The sequence below is a fragment of the Lissotriton vulgaris genome, chromosome 9, assembly GCF_964263255.1.
Source record: "Lissotriton vulgaris chromosome 9, aLisVul1.2, whole genome shotgun sequence".
NCBI classification, from domain to species: Eukaryota; Metazoa; Chordata; class Amphibia; order Caudata; family Salamandridae; genus Lissotriton; species Lissotriton vulgaris.
In genome coordinates, this window is record NC_141697.1 from 1,104,747,154 (window position 1) to 1,104,768,221 (window position 21,068).

A 21,068-nucleotide genomic window follows, 5' to 3' on the forward strand; every position below is an offset into this window, starting at 1 on the left:
AGCGGATTTATAAAACTGGTTAGGCATTTTTGGAAAGTAAACAGGTCTTCAATGATTTCTACAAAATGCCTTCAGGTGGCCATGTCAATTGGCACTGTCATTGGCTAACTTCAGCTCATTTTATTTTAATAAAGGACCCCTACTGATCCTCTTTTAGGAAAAAGCATGTTTTTATTGTTAGAGCGAATCACTTAAGTTCTTAACAGTGCTGATAGTGGTAGCATTTGCTTTCTTTGCTAATAGAACAGTCAGACTTTGATTGCTGAAAGCAATACAAGACTTTCCTTGTATGGCAAGCTGTTAATAAATGTCTCCCTAAGGTCCTGATTATGAGTTTGGTTGAATTCTTGTTTGGGATTCCACTCTGCTCAATCAAGAGTGTGCCGACGTTTGCACACCCGGATTTACTGGTGTAGAAAATTGGACTTGATTTTACCAGCCAAAAATTCATCCAGTGAAATCACCTTGAGATAAGACTACATTGGACAGAGATCCATTTCCTGGCTCCCCTGTCCTTCAAACAACACATGGGTGGGCATGTAATGCACCTCCCTGCCAGTCAACCTTCCGCCCTGCCCCCCCTCCATCTCCACGCCCCTCCACACCGGCCTTACAACAGGCACCCCACACACATTTGCCACTTTTTTCAGCAGGTGGTAAATGTGTGTTAAATCACATGGAACAAGGAATAACACGAGGAATACTGCCCGGTAAATATATGCCCACAAAGTTATTCCCCATTTCGAGGCATTTTACTAATAATTGCATGGTACTGGGTTGTCGTGGAATCTGGAGATGAGGTGGTCGCACCCCATCAGAACCATGCAACCCTTTATTGGCTTCTTAGAAGCCAGATATCCTGTATCAACTCCAGGAAAACTAAATTTGTGGACGTTGAGCCCTTCCCACTATATAAACAGTTGGAAGACAGCACTAGTCCCCTATGACATTTACTTTTGTATTTGGTAATCCAAGCTAAGGAAAATTAAAATACCAGGGTGTATCTTGACTTGAAACCTCAGGTTACCATATCAAATTGGCTCATTACTGATCAAGTACCAAAACTACTAACACAGCCCACAAAATACCATGGTTTGCTGCCTAGGGTAGAATACACATAACCATGAGTGGCCCCTCAGACGTTTCTCTGGGGTTTCCAAAGTGGCACAGGGATTTAGGATCAGTTTGTGCACAAATGTGGTTTGAAAATGTTTAACTTACCTCATCTTCCTCAAATAAAATTGCTATTAATTTATAAGAGCCAATTAAAGTCAAAAAAGTAAATTGGATTTAGCCAACTGTGATTTTACACAACGGATCATACATTATTAAATGCATCAACGTGGATGAATATACCAAGCATGTGTACGCACATATAAACTAAAATAGATCGATTAACAACCATGTAGCAAAACTTTACAGAATTACCCTGGTTCATTGGAAAATAGGTTACATGAATGTGTTGCTCCAACAATTGTACATTCAAAATGTTAACTTAGCAATCTTGGTGACCACTAAATTGGAATTTGCGGCCCAGAATATTATACAGGCTTAAGAGTTGGTGTATTACCTAACTGCCCCAGTGGGCATAAAAATAGGTATATTACGTGCATTTATGCGCTATTCAGCACATTCCATAAAACATTTATACATGCATGCTAAAACGATGCTTGCAAGTCAAAACCAATATCCCATTGGTCCATTTGTGTGGACGCACTTAAATAGTGAAAATAAACCGTGCGTTTAGCTTCTAGATGACTATAACTAACAGACAACATATTAAAAGGCAAGATGGGAAAATGGAGAAACAATAACAATCCAAGCAAAAAACACACACAGAAGCAATGCCCTCGAAGACTAGCTTTCGAATGACTGTACAATACTATAACTGTCTTCACTCGTGTAGAACAGGTGTTTTAATGGCTCCTTTCCCTATCTCATAGCATTTGCATTATAACTGCCACAAAAAAAGGACTTAATTCAGACTAAAAGCAATTCATTCTGATGAACCATAGCCTGTGGCTCTTTTTTGCAGACAATACATTCAAGAGATCATGACATAAGAGCAATCACAGGTTAGATCTGGAGCTGCAGTCGCCGTGAAAATGTCAGGCACAGACTGACTGGTGTAATAAGGAAGATATTACAGTCATCATTCTTAAAGAAACGTCAATGCACTGCAGGTTTCAAGGTTCATGATCAATATATAGGACCTCTCTGTGGATTCTGCCACCACTCAAGTCAGCTGCAACAGCACTTCTGCCCCCAAGGGGGGAAGCTTTCTCAGAAGCATAAAGGGCTTCACTCGTCGGTTTTAATTCATTGGTGCCTGTGGTCTCTAAACGGTTTGTGTTGTCACACTATGTCATTTTTATAAGATACACTAAATAAATCCACATGGGCCACGTTCGAGCTGAGCTCTGGGACGCCAGACTTAATCGATGATAAAAAAGAATGCAACACTACAGAACTTGTAAACAGCAGCTGGACTCATAGACATAGGTTGCCAAAGTAATCAGTGGAAAGTGCCATCTTCAACTTTTTTTTAAACCTGAGGAATTACATTCAGTTTATTGGGAGGTTATTTTCGAGTCTAGTCCATATTTTAAGTCTTGTCTACCAGACAACAATAGTTGCCTGGTTGTGAAAGACCTATTGTGAACTAACATTGGGCTCACAGCTCACCAATTACTAAGTATTCTGGGTCACAGGAATTATGCGATTCTGCGGCAGGGTCTTTTTTTTTTTACATAACTATGGATTTGCCGCTTTGCCACATACTTCATGGTCTGTTGTATAATCTGCAGCTTTCAACAAATACAATTATTTCTAACCCAAATAGATCAAAAGTTACTTAAAACATGGTATTTGCTAGCACGCAGTAGAAGGTCCTTCGCAAAAGTTAACTGGTCAACTTTTATTTACTTATTTCTGTTTTTGGGTGTCAAACGTGTACTAATGAGGTGACTTCCTTGCCAGACAGTATTACCATGTGTAAAACCATCAAGAAAATGTGCTGCATTATGCTGCAGAATTTGCCTTTTTTCCACATAATTTAGTCCGCCCTGACACATAATCTAATGCTCCCCTACCGCATAATTCCAGTGGCCTAGACTATTGAATGCCTTTATTGTCACTCTCATATGCTTGCTTTTCATTTGATTGCTTGCCTTCCTGTTCTTGTGTTTGACCCTTCCCTGGAGCATAGCCTTTTTATGATCCTTTTGGTTGGCAGACTTGTATCCTTCCACTGCTCACATTTATGGAACTACATTTTTCTTTTTCATTCAGCACTCCATTACAGTGCATGTATTTTCTAGCTCTCTCCCTCATGTGCCAACCCCCACTCCCCCAAAAACTCGCCCTTTATGTGCTTTTTTTGTTGCTACTCACACTTGCCAGCTTGTCTGTAAAAGCACAGCACCAGGGATATTTTTGCTGGGGTACGGTTAAAGAGTAGACTTTAATGGGGTTTTGTTTTATCACTTGCATTTCACATATTGCCTGATTCACAAGTTTTAGGACACTGAGTCTTTTATGGCGCTGAAGGAGGGCTGCACTCCTTCAGCTGGCGTCTGAAGCACAGGGAGTACTTAGCATGATTCTTCTCCTGGAGGCCTATAAATCTACATCTGGGACAGTACAGGGGAGTAAATGGTGGAATTCTGTGGAATGTAATTTGGCCCTGGCTAGCGTTTCCCTTTATATTCTGGCCCTTCCTTATTGTATTCATAGTTTCTTGAGTGAAAAGTAGCAAATATAAACCATGCCATTTATGAAGATTAAAAAAAGATGAAATTCAATGCACAGTTTTGAGATACCATAGGATGCGTTTGTTTTCCCCTAGTTTTTTGAAGCTTTTTTTCTATTAGTTTTTTTTTTAAAATAATTCTTTACAGACAAACATTAGCAAAGCCAAAAGTGTGGTCCTCCCATTATAAAGGCGAATCCTATTGGATTTTAGAGTGTTTGCTGTATAGAAGCATTTACTTTAGAGACCATTATGGCTGATATTTCAGAAGTGACTGCCGTAAGCACAAACTCTCTTGACCCAAAAGGCCTTACGAACAAGAGACAGTTTCTATATCCTACCCTTTTTACAATGTAGTGGGCCAAGATATGTTTATTGATTTTCAACTAGAAAAGGGGAGGAATAGGAATTATGAAAACTGCAGTGCATCCTCTCTAACATATAAGTGGTATTGCCATATGGAATATTGCCCTGTATGCTTTAACTACTCTGCCCTGAAGGATAACTCTACATATCCACAGGTGACAATTAAAAGTGATTCTGTACACACACACACACACACACAAACACACACATACGTACGCACACACACGTACACACATGCACAGAGGGGTATGCTTCTTCAAAGGGTCCCTATGATGAAGCATATCATTACCAAGATGTGTTTTTATCCTGGCCCTGGGTTTCAGTCTCAAGCAATATTAATTGCACTGTTTGGAGTCCTGTGATATTTTTCAACAATCCTCGCAAATAGGCCAGCACATGCTAAGTAAGCACAATCAACTTCAGAAAAGAGAATAGCCTGCACGATGAAGATTCTTTTGTGTGTAAAAGGATATCAAAAGATGATCTGACTGAACCAAACTGATAGGTAGTTGACATGACCAATTACAGGACTGTTAGTTTCAGACACTTTTTCTCAACCTGCATACAATGAAAAGTAGGTTGCAATGATGGAGCCCTGTGACCATATATTAAGCTCTCCACTGAGAGCAAAGGCGGACCAGGGCCCACCTTCACCCAAGTCTGATTGGTCAAGAAGGACGGAGCTCATTTATTCTTCCCAGTGATGGTATCCATATTCTCCAACTCTTTCAGCATCTGGAGATCGGCTATATTAATGACAGAAGACTGGTCATGTAAAATCAGAACCACCAGCTGCACTTATTTTTGGGCCCATAGTAGACTGTACCTTCCATGTCTCTGTGGTGATTTTGCTCACCAATGGGAAAGCCAACATTGGATGAAATCTATCTCGGTATTCTGGAACAGTGGTGTACCACTGTATGGAGGATCCCTGCTTAGAGACTGATTATGGTGTTTATTAAGGGTGACACAATCACGGAAGAAAGTTATTTGGGGTATCCAATGTTATCTTTCTAAATTTAGACCAGGTGAGAGGCAAGATCCACATATTTTGACTGACAGGTGGTCAACTGAATTCTTTACTACCAAGATTGTTGTCTATAGGCATACTGAGTTGGCATGTTTTGCATTGCTTGAAGAAAATGACAGTGACAATGTTAGCTGACTCAAACTAGATTGCACCCCAAAACATTTTTTTAAGGCTAAGTAGAAACATTCTGAAACAGCCTTATTCTGACATCATCCAATGATTTATGCATCTGAAATCCCATTCCATACCTTGTTAATTGACTGGAGATCTAATTAGAAATAGGGGCTAGTAAACTGTTAACGGTCAAAAAAAATTGAGTAATACCTTCAAGGTACAAAGGTCAATCTTCCATCAAAGTCCCTAGTACGAATTCTTCCATGTTTACAATCACCCACTTCTTCTGCAACCACTTGACAGGGAAATGGGAGACAACAATTGCAGAGCAAATTACATGAATCAGTCGCTGACCCTAAGGCATGCATTATGGAAGTATGAGATCACCAAAATAAATGACAAAACCCAGATCAAGCTGGATGATGTGAGTGGATCCTTGTTTGTCAAGATCCTCAATGACTACAAGTGCATGACTGAACTTCGAGTCATTTAACGTGTCACCCCAGAGGTAGAAATACCTAATACCAACAAATGTATTAGCCTTGACTGGAAAGCCATAGGGAAATGCATACATATTCGAATGGAAACCTATACAGTACTTGCCAGTCTCTCTCTTGAATGAAGAGTTGAAGACTGGATCTTAAAATTAATCCTTCAAGTCGTCTACCATCCATCATTTGTGAGAAATATGGTGTTTTCCATGCTTAAAGTAGCCCCACTTCAATGCTTTATTGTGCAATTGAGTTGAGACATCTAAAAGAGCCCTGTGTGAATCATGGACCATGTTTCTGTGATGCTCAGCTATTGATATTCATGTTGCCTAAATAACTTGTGGGTTTGTGTATTTTGTTAACAACTGGTGTTATAGGGTTGCGTTAAGCCCAAGTCGGGAGTGCAGCCTTGAGACTGAGGACTAGCCAATTCCGAGGAGGCAGCACATTGTGGTAGCCTACACCACGAAGTATCTGATAAGCAGCATTCTTCAAAGCACCTTTCCTCTCATCTTCTTTGATAATGAAACCCCAACTCCATCCTCTAGCTGTGCATCTTTCAAATCTGATTCGTTGCTACCAGTCCTGATAAAGGAACACAGAATTCTTGTCCACAATGTTCAACTCCTTCTACCTACACCATCCATTAAAGTAATGTGGTGAATAGGCGTTGATGATGTAGAGTTATTTCCTGTGTGCACTTTGCCTGTCAACCCCTCAATTTCTACCAGGCCTACCTCCTATTGAACACTTTTCTTCTCCTGCCTACAAATTCCTCTCCGCCTCCTCTACTTACCAATAGCCACTTCCTTCAAATCCCTACTTAAACCATCTATTTGCCATGTGCTCAATTGGAAAGTGCTACGGGTGTAGGTAGAGCCATGTTGCAAGTTTCACTTGAAAGCACAGTCAATAGTGGGCAACTTATGATGAAGAAGCACATCTTTAACGGGTGATACTCGAAGGGCGGAACAACAAGCTTATTAACTCCAATGCTGTCTTTCTTTGGAGGACCTTCAAGCCAAGGCAAGGGGAAAAGAAACTGGCAGCTTGACTGCCTCGCCTAAACAGGAACAAAAGGTTGAATGTGGTATGAGATTTTCATTGATAGATGTAGTAGGAACTAAGACATATTTGGAGTTTCTGGGGATCTCCTTGCCATTTACCGAAGACTTGTAGTTTTTAGTACTTAAAAGTAATAGGCTATTCACATCAACAATAGAGCTTATACTGTATTGATTATAATCCCCATTATTGTGACATGCATTTACTGACACTGAACCTAAAATAAATATAAGGAAAATGGACATGGGGAGCAGTGAATATTGGAGAGCAAAGCTGGGATTCCATTCTGGAATGTCTGGCGGAAATAGTGCTAGGGATTTCAACACTCAAGCAAGCAAAAATAGATTTCCCTGCTAGAGTAACCCTCATACATAGAAAAAGTTAATTATTTGGGACTTTTTATAGTAACTCGAAACCAATATGAGTAGGGCCTCCTCTCGCCTTATGGAAACATCAGCCTTTATCACTGGTCTTGGAAAAGTTAACTGCTCCATTTACTTATGAGAAACTTCTAGTGATGCTAATATGGTGTGGCGCCTTGCATCCTGATTGATAACTTTACAACTTCCCTGCTTAGAATGTGTGTCCAATAGTGGTCAGCGGTAAAACTGAAATGAATAGTTTTGGGGATCTTTCCTTTTTTCTTTTGGCTCCCAACTCGTTAAAAGCCTTTCTTTCTACTCTAGATTGGCATTAAGTCTTCTACTAAAGCCTTCAGGAAAAGAACGAAGGCTCACTTGCTCCCGGCATTAGATCTGAAAATAACCTTACCTTTGCATATTCTATTGTTAGATTAGTCAAGTATAGCGCTGAGACAGCCAGGAGTCGTCGTGCGCTTTTAAATAAAAAAAACATATTGCATAGTTATGAAAACTGACACACTGAACAATGACCTTTGGCTTAAGAATTCACTAGTATTAATACACAAATTTGTGTCTGACAGTTCCAGATTTCAGCCTGAAATTTTAGACAGTTACTTGAACAGTCAAAATATTTTTATGTTCATTGTTCTGCCCAGGCAAATTACTAACCGTGTATATATTTGAGAGCATTTTTATGGTTGTATACCCTCCAAATCAGGCTGAGGGAAGCCACCTGTCGACACAAACAACTATTTGCAGTCCAGTGAGGAATAAAGATAGGGACAAAGCTGTTAAGAAACCGGGCATTTTTTCTTGGAAAGCACATGCAGTTTATTGCCTTGTCTTGTGTGTCTGAGACAGCAGTGTGTCAAAACTTTGTTTACAGTTCAAGTTCACTTATCCACAACCAAATATAATCGGAAGTGCTTCTGTCGAACAATGATATCTCAGGTAGCCGTAACAAACAGGGTTTTCAAGTTATCTAATTTTCAAAATGTTTTCTGAAAAAAGCGGAAACGCTTACTATATACAGACAAAGCAACTAACTGATAAAATAAAAAACAAACTAATCTACACTTTTTTCCATCCATTGATTGGTAGGGTATTGGTTCTTATCAGAAGCTCTTTCTGATCACCTTTTAACTCATATAAGAAATGTGCCTAAAAAAACATAAGAGTATAAATCTCACCAGATTGGAAACCCGTCAGTAGGAAATATTTACTGAAACACACAAACACACAGACAAACCTACAGAAGGGAACAACAATAAACCAGCACAGGCTGGCTCAGTGATTTGAAGCACCGCTGGCAAAATATGAATGGGTGACATGCAGGGGGTGAGGTTGAATCTTGGTAGGGACAATTTGACTTTTCTCATATGGGATAGTATGCTTAGAAATTTCAAATACTGTAATAATACATAGGAAGGCATGGCTTGGCAGTTCGGGCTCGACTGTTCCCATGAGGCACAGGGTCAGACTGATTTGCATATGGCCATGTCTGAACTGGGGTGGTGTGGAGTGCAAAAAAACGATGGATTTAGGCCCAGATCTCTGTACTGGGGTGAATGTATGACATTGTTCTGCATTCTGCCCATCAACTGTGGTTTTTGCATTTGTCACCCCGAGTGGGATGGGTATGCTCAGACGTGAGTCCCATGCTCTCCACACCACTGGATTCAAGCAAGCCGGGCTGAAGACGGCTGGAATGCCAGAAACCGGTCCTCGGAAGCTTGTTTCCGGTCCAGGGAAGGCATGGCTTGGCAGTTCGGGCTTGACTGTTCCCATGAGGCACAGGGTCAGACTGATTTGCATATGGCCATGTCTGAACTTAGGTGGTGTGGAGTGCAAAAAAACGATGGATTTAGGCCCAGATCTCTGTACTGAAGTGAATGTATGACATTGTTCTGCATTCTGTCCATCAACTGTGGTTTTTGCATTTGTAATAATACAAAGCATATTCGATTGTATTGTGTTTCTATTATGGTGGTGACCCCAGAAAGGAAATTGATTTGAGCTACCTATCATTTTTGAACTCATAGTACACCATATCGGTAGACCTAAGAAAGAGAACTGTAGAGCTCCTCTTATAACTAATCAGAGATATGGGTAGGAAAGGGGCTCAAACCAAGGCTGGAAGTTAACCACAAGTTTCCAGTGCTCTAAAACCTTTAAAAAGTTTTAGAAACAAATGTTTGGTTATAAAGGACACCAGTGTAGTAACCTCAGACAGGCCAAGCTGGGATTCAGGGAGTTAAGAAACAAAACAAAAAAAATGGCATTGCCATTCTTCCACTAATTGTACCTTTTTCTGGGGCGCTCTCTTGATGAGGACACACATTACTGTATTTTGACTCGTGTTTGGCATATGCCTGGATAATCGAAACTGGCAGAAATGTAACACTACATTGCACTCTCTTGCCATCCGAAAAGAAAGCTTAGCTCACTTTCGAGTTGACAAGGGAAGAAGCCAGACCAAGCAAATTAACCTCCAAGTATCATCCATGGGAGTGGACTTCTGCTAGCTCAGCGCGTCCAATGGTGGTAAGAGAATAACTAACATTTGTCTGGGTACCAAGGCATATAGTAGAGAAATCATGCAGATGGGCAAGGCCAGACACTTTGCTGCCAACCAGATTGCATATACCCCATGGCAGACCATATGAGACTAGTCTCCGGTGCGTGTTTATTGCCCATGGGCAGACATAGCAGAATCAAGGGCCCGTGCTCCCCTTCAAACTGCCATTGCTGCCGACATGCACCTTTAAACAATGGGTGCACCACCAGAGAGCGGGACACTACTACGATCCATGCACTCTACAGCACAAAAAGCACCTTTATTTTAAGTCTGAGGTACTTCCATAAAAGGCCAGCGAGCAGAGGAAATGATGCTGACAAAACCGCACGAGAGACAGCAATATATGGAACAACTACTTTGTACTGCTCTACATATCAGAGTCTCTCTGTCTCCTTTTCCTCCAGGCAGGCGTACAGAGAGGTGGGTCAGCAAGAAGGAGAACAACACTCCTTTCACATAGGCACTTTGGGTTCCAAGGGTGGGGCGGGAAGTCGGCTCCAGGGCTTGGCAGAGTAAAAGGGATACCCTAAGGCATTTCTCTTCCATCCACTACTACCAGCATCTCACCTTAAAATCCAATCATACTATCAACCCCGCAGACCACGGTGGCCCCATCCCAAGTCCACAAGTCACCTCTTAGTCCCTTCTTATGTGTTTCGGCAAATACAATCATCCCAGCAGACGATGAGCCATAGATGGAGGAACTGTACCTTCTGTGTAAGCACCTCGATCCACCCTAAGGCAATTCTCTTCCTCCTTCTACTACCACCACCATCTCCCATTTAATTTCAATCATTTTATCAGCCCCCTAGCCCACAGTGGCCACATCCCACGCCCACAAGTCACCTCTTCATCCCTTCTTATGTGTTTCGGCAAGAACAATCATTCCAGAAGACGATAATCCATAGATGACGGTACCTTCAGTGTGAGCACCTCGACCCGACTTGAAATGTACCACAACTCCTCTATTCTGAGATGCTCATAATGCAAAGCTACCTTGTAATCCATCGCAGAGCGAGGACGGCGAAATGAAATGCCCTGATCATAACTAACATAGACAGATCTCTATTGAAGTCTTATTATCTCACACACGCGCTGTGCTTTCTTTCCCAACAGTGAATAAATATCGCTTAGCCGTGGCAAGACCAGCAATCAATGACTGCCTGTGAGCCAACCGGTAGCACACAAAGCTCGAAGAGGGATTTAAACCCATGAGGATGCCAAAACACAATGACTTCCCCTGAGAGTGAGCAACAAAAGAGTGCATGCATATGAGCAGTCTGTTCTCCTCATTCAGATTGGGATTTTAAATCCCAGAAGGAGCTTTTCCAGTGGCATGAATGCGAATGTGTCCCGCTAGGCTTATCAAGCTGCCTACTGATCTGGACAGAAGTACTGCTGAACGACTTCCACCCACCCAAATCCCTTTTCATTAACTGGATATTAGAGTCTCCTTTTAAAATGTTTGATTTGCTATGGATTTGTAAATAGAGAGATCAATAACACTGATACATACCCACAAAAACACGCACACACACGTACCACCAAGCATGCAATAGATGAGAGCTAATGTGGAGCCTGTGATATTATGATGGCCAGCAATTTTTGTTCAAATGAAAAAAAACAACACAGGCTTGATTTCTACAGAAATTATTTCAAAATCTAATTTAAGGACATCACCTTTTAAACGCATGCCCCCTAAAGATGAAGAGTAGAGCATCTGCCAAGGAGCAGAAAAATGCAATCTCAATTTCTGTAATCTAAGACAAAACCATCTTCCTAGCTAGACCTGGTCATTTCATTTGCATGTGTCTCATCCTGGTGGACTCTGAGCCAGTGCTCTGATGCGGGATACTAAAGTAATTCAGGGCTCGTTTAATTAAATTATGAAATAGACGAATAAAGAATAATTAGCAGTGGTCTAGCTTCATCAACGCGGTTGATAAGTTAGGGCAGATTTTCTAGTTTTATTTGATGCTTTTTTATAGCAATGATGTTGCCTGGAGGACATATCAAAGTCCTGGAGTGAAACTAATGATCAGAAGTAGTGGGGGCCAGAGAGAGCCGCTGTGCCGGGGCTGGCGTGGAGGTAGAGCCTCCCTGGAGAGGTAGGGATGAGAAGGGTGATGCAGCCTTATCACCAAAATGTAGAGCTTACTGAGATGGATATTAGACCCCCTGCACTTTCATGCCACCCTTCATAAAACTAAGGTGGTAAATTCAGTGGGAATCTGGACTCACATATTTTATAACCTCCCATCTGAAATGGTGGGCAGACTTTGATATTCACCCACTGAGTGTGCGCCACACTGGACGCGAGAAGGGAAATTGCCAGAGCACCATGGCTACTTTATTGGGTTGGGGTCACGGTCCTCTTGCACGGACAATGGTATGAGGAAACAGGAAAGCGCTCAGTGGACTCTCCCCGAGTTGCTGCTTCACCCTCCGATCGACCAATAGGCATAAAGTAGGTGTCGCCTGCATGAGCGCCACCTCTCTAAAAGCTGTCACTCACTCCCCCACATAGGGGTAGTAAGCGCTATACAAATATATCTTGATATAATAAAATACCTTGGATGCTCTCCCTAATGGGTGAGCGCACGTCCCATGTTGTCTATGTTTGATATTCTCTTAACCATGCCATGGGTGAATACATGCAGAAGACACACAATTGATTGACGGAATGCAGAACAAATCAAAACATTCACCCCCAGTCAAAAGATCTGGGTTAAATCCATCATTATTTTCCTCACCATGCACCCCAGTTTAGAATACATGGGCAGGACCCTCAAAATGATCCTGCAAGCCCACTCTGTTGCCACAAACCCCAGTATTTTTCTGTACATTCTCCTGTTCTATCTTCACACATTGTCTCCCCTGCACACTGACAGTCTCTCTATCGCATTCAATAAAGCACATAGAAAGAGGTCCAATGGGTGAGAGGTGTGGCGCCCCGGCCGGCCAGGGCGACTGACGTTGGAATCTGGGGAACACGGTTCGATCCCCGGCACCGGCGGCAGATTAGCCCAGCACCATGTGACTCTGGGCAATAGCTTGCTTAATCTTCCCGACGGCCCCCAGCGCCTAGAGACCCTTACGGGGGATTGTTCGCGCTTTACAAATGTGGATTATTATTACTAATATTCCCACTGCTTGCACATAAATGTATCCTTTGCAGTGCGGTCCGATCACAACACAAGTACTTGATGTGATATTTCACAACATATGCTATTGAGAATGGTAGTCTGGGGTGTCAGCGACACTTGTGCAAACGATGCTCATCTGCTGTACAGTCCGAAAAGGCTCGAATTATGGTAATCGTGTCAAAGATGCTTATCGCCTCTGGGGCCGGAGGACCGGCCCATCTGTGGGAGCGATCCCCGCAGAGCCCGCTCTTGCAGACGCCAGATAACAATTACAGATACCGCCTGCAGCAAGCAGACGGACCCACTTAGCAATGTGCGTCAGTTTAATATGTATGCACCGCAGGGGGGAGAGGGGTTCGTCGTGCAACTGCAGATAAACAGACAACACGACGGCCTGTCATTCTCTCAGAGAATCGAAAAAGTGCGACATAACTTGGGCGAAAAAATGTATAATAAGAGTACAGGGGAACATCTGGGCCATGTGCCCACCCTCCGTCCCAGGAGACTACCATGTGAAGGCACTTTGTTGTACATATGGCGCGTGGCGTCACCGGTGATCTCAGTGATGATGTCAATTGTGATGTCATCGATGACGATCTTCGTCCCCCTGTCAAAACAGTGGCTCCAGAACCCAGTGACTTCTGTCGGTGAGTAATCAAAGAACTATGCGGACAGGGGCGTGGCTATTAGTAGCGCCCGACGTTCCCCCGCGGCCCAGGGGAAGGAGGCATTTAACTTCCTTGCACAATGTCCCAGGACCCAGTGCCACGCCACTGCGTGTGGAAAAGGTCTCTGTTCCAAAAGCGCTGCGATGTCATGCAGATGTAAGATAACTAAGCGCTATGCAAATACTGATACTATAACCAACAAGCAAAAAGACACAGCGCATAGAAGCATTTGCTTCTAGGCAGACAGCGTATGAGCCTTGTAGGCAGTAGGAAAGCCGGACACTACATAAACACGATCACGGTGCATTAGGCGGTAATACCGCTGAAAGCAGAAGGCTGACACTGCAGCTGCTGGAATAATGATTCTGCCATTTATTCTGGCCAACACTAATCTGCCGTGGTGCGTGAAGGTCCGGCCTGGGCAGGGAGCAGGGGCAACAAAACAAAGGCTAAATGGATTAAAATATTTACATGGTCACAGGTCACGGCTGCGTCACATGCGCCTGCTAAAATTGTCTCCCATTACTGAGGTAAATCCAGTTTACGGTTTGCAAACGGCTTATTTCCTTCGCGCCACAGAGAGAGAAAAACACTGGAATTTCAACCAATTGAAGAAAAAATAAACTCAGCTGACACTGGCGAACGCATACAATCAGTGCCGATGTTCAACTAAAATTCATTGGAATTGCCTTGCCAACAGTTCAATGTATGCCCAAAACCCATTACGCTAAATACATCTCGTAAAAACCAATGGCAACTGGTCAACTGGAACTTCCACCAGGAAGATGGGCTTTGCATGCCTGCTCTTGAGCAAACCTTATCTTTGCAGAACAGTACACTGACCCCTCTATGTTAGGTTACTCGCTAAAAATAGGTGTGCAGTAAAATAAAACGCACCGATTGGGATTTCCTGAATTTATACCCGCAGTCCGTAAGGAAAATGCACAGTACAGTTTCCCCATAGGCAGCTGTGGTGTATACCAGCACGCGCCAAAGTCTGTCACTCAGAGCAACACAAGTCCAAGGAGGGTCAACATGTCAGCGAGCCCCCCCTTCGTGTCACTGAAGAATGCCCGTCATGTCCGATCCACCCCCTGTTACTTTGTACTTTTTTTTTTACCAAGGCTTGTTTCCCCAGTGCCACTCACAGACCGAGGCTTTAGCTTAAGCCATTTCTTACCTCCTCTCGGCGATGAAGCGACTGCCAGCCCGAGGATTAGCTCCCTGCCGCCGTCCGGGGTGTTAGCTCCGGCAGCTCAGCCCCCCAGCATAGGCACACTCCAAGATCACACACAAGGCTGCGGTGCACCCGGGCATTGTGCTCGTCCTGCCGTGTCACACACCCTCGGCTGTCCGTCCGAAGCGGGATGTCAGCTTCTGTCAAAAGCCCCTTCTCAGACCCGGACACATCAAACAGGACCGGGTGCTGGGGAGCAGAGCTGCCGAGAAAGCTGCAGCCTCCTGCCCGGAGTCTCCCTGCATACGGGCTTTACGAGCTCTCCCAGTGACGCTCCTCACAAACCCAGCTTGTTTCTCTTTCTCCCTCCTTGCCACATCCTCTCCTTCAGCCTGCTCCAGACCCCCGGCTTGGCTTTTTTACATGACCCCCAGAGGCAGCGAAAGTAAGCCCAATTTGTTCGCCGAGCGCGCGGCTTTAAAGGGACATAGCCAGCCCATTGAGGGTAATTGCCAGCTTGCTCCCGGAGCCAGAGTCGTTTGTGTTGCAGTGCTCGCCTTCTCTGCATGCTAATGAGGCCGTGACGTCAGACAGAGCCGGGACAGTAGGGGTTTGCCGTGGCCAGCCTGCGTGTTTCATTTCTATGCAAATCGGCGCCCCCTTTGCTCGCAGATCAATAATCTCCCGGGGTTGTTTAGCGAAAAGCAAAGCCCCCTTTTAGCGGGGCGCATGTGGCTGGTGGAAATTGTTGGCAACGCAGCAACGATCAAAACAGATTGCTTTAAGGACGCTAATTATTCAAGAACTCGGATGCTTGCTCTTGGTAGTCGACCAAAAAGTTAGCATACTTTCCATCACGGGTTACTGCTTTATATTAAACATGTGTTTCCTGTATTGCACAGCTGGGTTACGCAAGCAAAATGGCTCCAGCCCTACAGAGGGGTTTTAGCTGCTAGAAATTGATCTAGGTTTGAAAGATTACCTGCAAAACATATCTCTTTCCTCATCGATCAAAGGGCTATAGACAGTTATAGTATTTTATTTTGGGTATTTTTATAGAACATACTGAGTCCAGGGTGGATTAGCGCAGTGCTTAATTTGAACTGGGGGCCAACCAGAACTCATTTTTGGAGACTGGAACTTATTTTTCATCATCAAAATTTGACTCTGAATAAGAGAGAGAAAGGGAATAGAAAGAAAATAGATGGAAAGGAATTCAGGAAAACAGTTACAAAGGGAGAAACTAGGCAGCCATGGTATTCAGCAACCCCGACATTCCGTAGCGCCAGAGGCAGGCTGTAGAGAAAACCTTTGGGCCCATCACTTATTCTTTTACAAATGAATGACTGCCGGCCGGCCGGACGCAAGAGGGAAGTGAAAGCTGTGTGTTTTTCGGCATGACTACATTAGGACAGGAAGTGGAATAGCACAACGTGATTGGGTCCTTTTACTAAAGTAGGGTGGCCAACTTACCGTTATCAGTTCGCTAAACACTATGCACAGACAATTTGCATGCACGGAAATACTTTAGGTCAGATTTACTAAGACTGTGCTGGTGCAAAGTCACACAAAGTGTTGCAAAGACGCTGAAGAACGTTTACTCTCCAGATCAAAACTTATTTTGCATCGGAAAATAGCTCTTTTCTCAGCACAAATTGCACTTTGCATTCCTGCACATTGTAAGGGGGGTTACATGGGTGTGAAATGGGTGGATCTCAGCAAACACCCATAGTTTCTGAAGCAAAGCTCACCAGACCGGGGTTTATGTGAAAATAATGATGCCTCCTTGAAGCAGTACAAAAGGGGCAGGTGATGGTCGGAGCATCTGAACCAATCAAACACTCAACCCAGTCAAAAGATCTGGGTTTAATCCATCACCGTTCTTTAGCCCACTCTGCCACCCCAGTTCAGACATGGCCATATGCAAATCAGTCTGACCCTGTGCCTCATGGGAACAGTCCAGCCCGAACTGCCAAGCAGGCACTAGTTTGGAGACAAATTTTGATTTCTCCAAAACATATCAAAAATTTCATGTGTGCTGCATAGTACGGCACACACATAGGCCCAAATCTACCTACACTGAGCTAGGTTTGCGTTACGTTTGTAACACAAACCCTTCACAAAGCGTTGTGAGGGTATTTGCTTTCCAAAGCAAACCAGGATGTGCGTGGGAACCCGTCCAAAGTATCGCAAACAGACAGAAATGTGCACCTGAACCGTATACCTCCTCAATGGAGAAATCTTTTAATTTCTCCATACTTGTCAAACATTTCACATGCGCTGCATTGTACGGCACATATAAAAAATGGGACGAGTATCAAAGTGTAGATTTTGTACTGGAATGCTCCCTTTCCTGGACAAAACATATGCTTGACAGAATACACACTCACATGGGTGTGTGCATTGGTGCATGGCAACCTAATGTGCACCAGCGATGGGGGGGGGGGGGGATGAAAACAGCACCATATCTTACTGGATGTGGCGCTTTCTTTCACTCTCCATTTGACACAGGGTAGCACAGCATTTTGGTTTGCTGTGCTGCATTGCGTCACACTTTAGTACATTTTCCCCAAATGTGTGGAACGTATTATAATATGTGGAGGTATGGGATTTCGTACTGGAAGGGTGTGGTTCCTGTACAAATCCTAAGAGAAACATCATGCACACACCTCTCTGCACCATTGTGGGAAAGTTGTGTGTGGCTCTAGACAGCTTGTTTGTTCAGCAGCGCAGGGAATTACAGCAGCAGCAGGCTGTTTTTAGATCTCATTGACCAGTGCAAGAGAGTGCATGTGTTTTCCAGCTGTCTCCCTCGCGTATCCTCCACAATGCTCTGTGTTGCTGTCTCTCACCCATGTGCTTCTCCACCTTGAAGCGTGCACCCTAGTGTGAGTCACCCCCATGTGTCACCCCATGTTATTTTTCTTGCCTGTTTGCTTCTCCCCAGCTCTAAGTTGCTCTCTCATGCCAGTGCGCTTCTCTTCCCCCCCCCCATTGGTCTACGTTGCTGTGTCTATCTATGTCGTGCTTCTTCCCTCACTTGCATCCTCTGTGTTGGTGCCTGCTGTTCACTAACCTCTGCCCTCCATGTTGATTCCCTCTACTTTGCTTTAAAAAGTGCCTGTGCCATTTTGTAGGCAAGTGCATTCTGACACAGCCAGCCATGTTGTACTTCTTTAGCTGTGCCACACAGTATTAGGGATGTTGGACAGCATTGCTAAAAACCATTGGCAAAGCCAATAAGTGACAAGGGCAAGACCAATTGCCTCTGCCAATGCTTGTTAATAAATATGGCCCTGCACTTTTTTCTTCCCCCTACGCAATGTATCAAAGAAACTTTGACTACTGCACTACAAATTAGTAAATGTTTCCTTTTGTATGTGCAGACACATTTTGCATGTATTGAAACATCAGAAGATGTTTGTTGAGGAGCAGGTGAGACATTTATGTCATGTTTTGCTGGTTTAATTACAGTCCCCCTTCTATAAATCAAGCCCTTTTAAAGGATATCACTCGACTGGATATTGAGCTAATCGAGTGTGATTACTGCAACATACTGTATTTTTGTAATTTTTTTTATATAGTGCGAACTAGACCAGAGACATCGGGTATCATAGCGCTTTACATGAGCACCAGTTTCGTTACAGATGGACACATTCATTTTCTTTGTTAGGGACAGGGAGATTAAGTGATTTGCCCATAATCAAAGGACGTTGAGCGTTGTTGCCGAGACTCGAACCCGGTTCCCCAGCTTCAAGGTTGACTCCTCTAGCCGTAAGGCTACATCCTCTCCCAATTGAGTTCTCAACCCTTTACGACCCACTACTGTGAACCTTGACTGCTCACCATTGGCACATTTGGAGAGATATGTGTACAATATTAATAACACCCTCTTTCAAATGGATTTAATCAGTGTTAAGACCTGAAGCACCAATGGTAAACAGCAGATACAGCTCAGTAACCACCTACTGCTCCAGGACCTACAAATAAGGTCTCACAATCTACTTATGGCCTTTTCCCCATTCTGTGCATTTATTGGGGGAGGGGTGCTTACAATCGGGCAAAATACAGGTAGTGAGTACTAGTAAAAAACAACAACAGAAATTCTAACAGGCTGAACAATTATTTGGGTTAGGCAGACACCACTACTAGATATAGCATTCAATCCTAGCTTTACCTTTTTACCTTTTTACCTAAGTATTCTGGAAATACACACTGAATTATAAATCTGTGTAGGGGCAACAATACACAGGCATTTCCCTGGGAAGGGAATCTATCTGCCTTACCATCAGAATCTCTGTCTCTGCCACCACAGATTTGATCTGAGGGCTAATTGAAACCGTGACACCAGGAAACATCGTTTGTAATCCCGTCCTCTCCTTTTTGTAACCCTGGGCGTAATTCGCATAGTAACACTATGCGTAGCTATGCCAAGTGCACTTTGCACTACGCGTGTTACGCAAACTGCATAGTGCACTATGCAAAATGCTGTTCGCACTGATTGCACAGTGCTTGGTGCTTGTCTGCACTGTGCAATAAGTGCAAATCACATCTTGCACAGTGCATGGGTCGTTTTCTGCCGCTCGAGTAGATTTCTACTCGAGCAGCAGCTTTCTCAACGCAGACTGGTAGTTTCTCATAGTGAGCGGTCACAAGCATACATGAACACTCGCAATGAGAAACCTGACCTCCCCGCGTTGAGAATCCTGCAGGGAGGTTTATTTTTCATGCTCTTGATCGGCAACTTGATGTTTCTGATCTGGAACGAGGAAAAAGTCTTGCCGGGATGTCATTTTGCTTGCTTGGGGTCACAAACTGGACGTTGAGGACCGCGAGCAAGCAAAAAATGACCGCTACGCTATGCGTGTTTGCACGGTTCTACGTGCAATTCGCGTAGTGCTAAGTAGCGCAAACTTCGCAAACTACGCGAGCGTAGTGTAGTACTTCGCCCAGGGTTACCCTTTTGGCTAAACTCTGTGGTTTTGTGCAATCAACTTTCAAACTTATTTTTCAGTCCCCCTTTTTTGTCCAAGATTGTGAGTATTCATAATCAATCTAAAAGCTGTACGTTTGCACTAGAAAAAACATCAACTAGATATTACCTCAGTAGTCTACCTGTGTAGACAGTGCTCACTCACACGTTATATTCACTAACATGTAATATGGCAGTAAAGCACCAGATTTTGGACCAAGCAGTACTGTATTAAAAATGTTGGTCACTTTACAAAACTGATCTTATGATTTGATTTTAGCAAATCATGTTCTCCCTGTGCCCCTATCCTCTGAAATGAAAATATATGTGTGTGGGAAAGTGGGTTTCTTTTTCAGTAACCCCCACTTTTGCCAGAATTCTGATGCACTTTGACTGAGTGTGCCCTGGGTCCCTGCCAATCAGGTACCCAGGGTCAGTGTTCTTTTCCCTAAACCTGTACCATTGTTTCCACAATTGGCACAACTCTGGCCTACCTGTAAGTCCATCAAAGTGAACAAAATCAACCACTGGTGGGTTCCTGACTGGTGAACACCAGCCTGTCACGACGAGACAAGTTTCTGGACCACTGGGGTGGGAGCCTTCGCTCCCTCGGCCCAGAAACAAAGCCTTTCCTGGGCAGAGGTGTTCACACCTCCCCCAGGTCATGAAGAGCCACCTGTGGCAGGGGAGCTTCGAAGGACTTGCCACCTTTGCAGCCTCTCTTGCTATCAGGAGCAGCCCCCCTTCCTGTCTCACCCCCTTTTCGGTGAGAAGACAGGCAGAAAAAAATAGAACATCCCAGAAGGTGTGTCTGCCTCTGCCAACCCCACCCCTCAGATGGGAGGGTGAGGTGAAGCCCACTCTTGAGTGCCCGCCATCTTGCAGATGTCAAGCACTTTTCAATCATGGTTAGGGACTGTGCCCACTCCCCCACATGGGGTGAGCACATCAAGGGTGTAGTCACCCTAATTTCAGTAGCCCATTGGCTACTGAGCTCAAGACCCCTAAAACACCCCTTAATACAGTATTTAGGGGGCATCTCTGAACTCAGAAGTCAGTTCTTCACGACATAAGAGGATTGGAATCCCAAAGACACCGCAGAAGTGAAGACTCCAGGCCCAGCCCTACCTCCCTGCCTATAAGCCTGCCTGCAGCTCCGAAGAAAATGAAAGCTCCTAAAAGGATCAGTGACCTCCAGATTTGGTAAGGACTGATCCACCACTTCAAGAAAGACTTGAGACTCCAGAGGACAGCGGCCCTGTCCGCAGAAGAAGATCCAGCTCCTGCGGGACCAAGAAACCCTGTGCCAGGACTTACCTCTGCACCCGTTGCCCACGACCCGTGTCCC

General features: G+C 44.1%; 1 protein-coding gene across 2 annotated transcripts in view; it reads right to left on the minus strand.

Annotated features, from left to right (window-relative positions):
• Positions 1 to 15,506, minus strand: part of PRICKLE2 (prickle planar cell polarity protein 2) — a 234,862-nt gene extending 219,356 nt beyond the window's left edge. Inside the window, exon 1 of one of the 2 annotated variants that reach the window (XM_086939086.1) lies at positions 14,752 to 15,506. The gene's annotated coding sequence lies outside the window, so the exon portion shown is untranslated. The remainder of the gene's footprint in view (positions 1 to 14,751) is intronic. The other variant, XM_086939087.1, reaches the window with a different exon arrangement.
• Between the last annotated feature and the right edge of the window lie 5,562 nt (positions 15,507 to 21,068).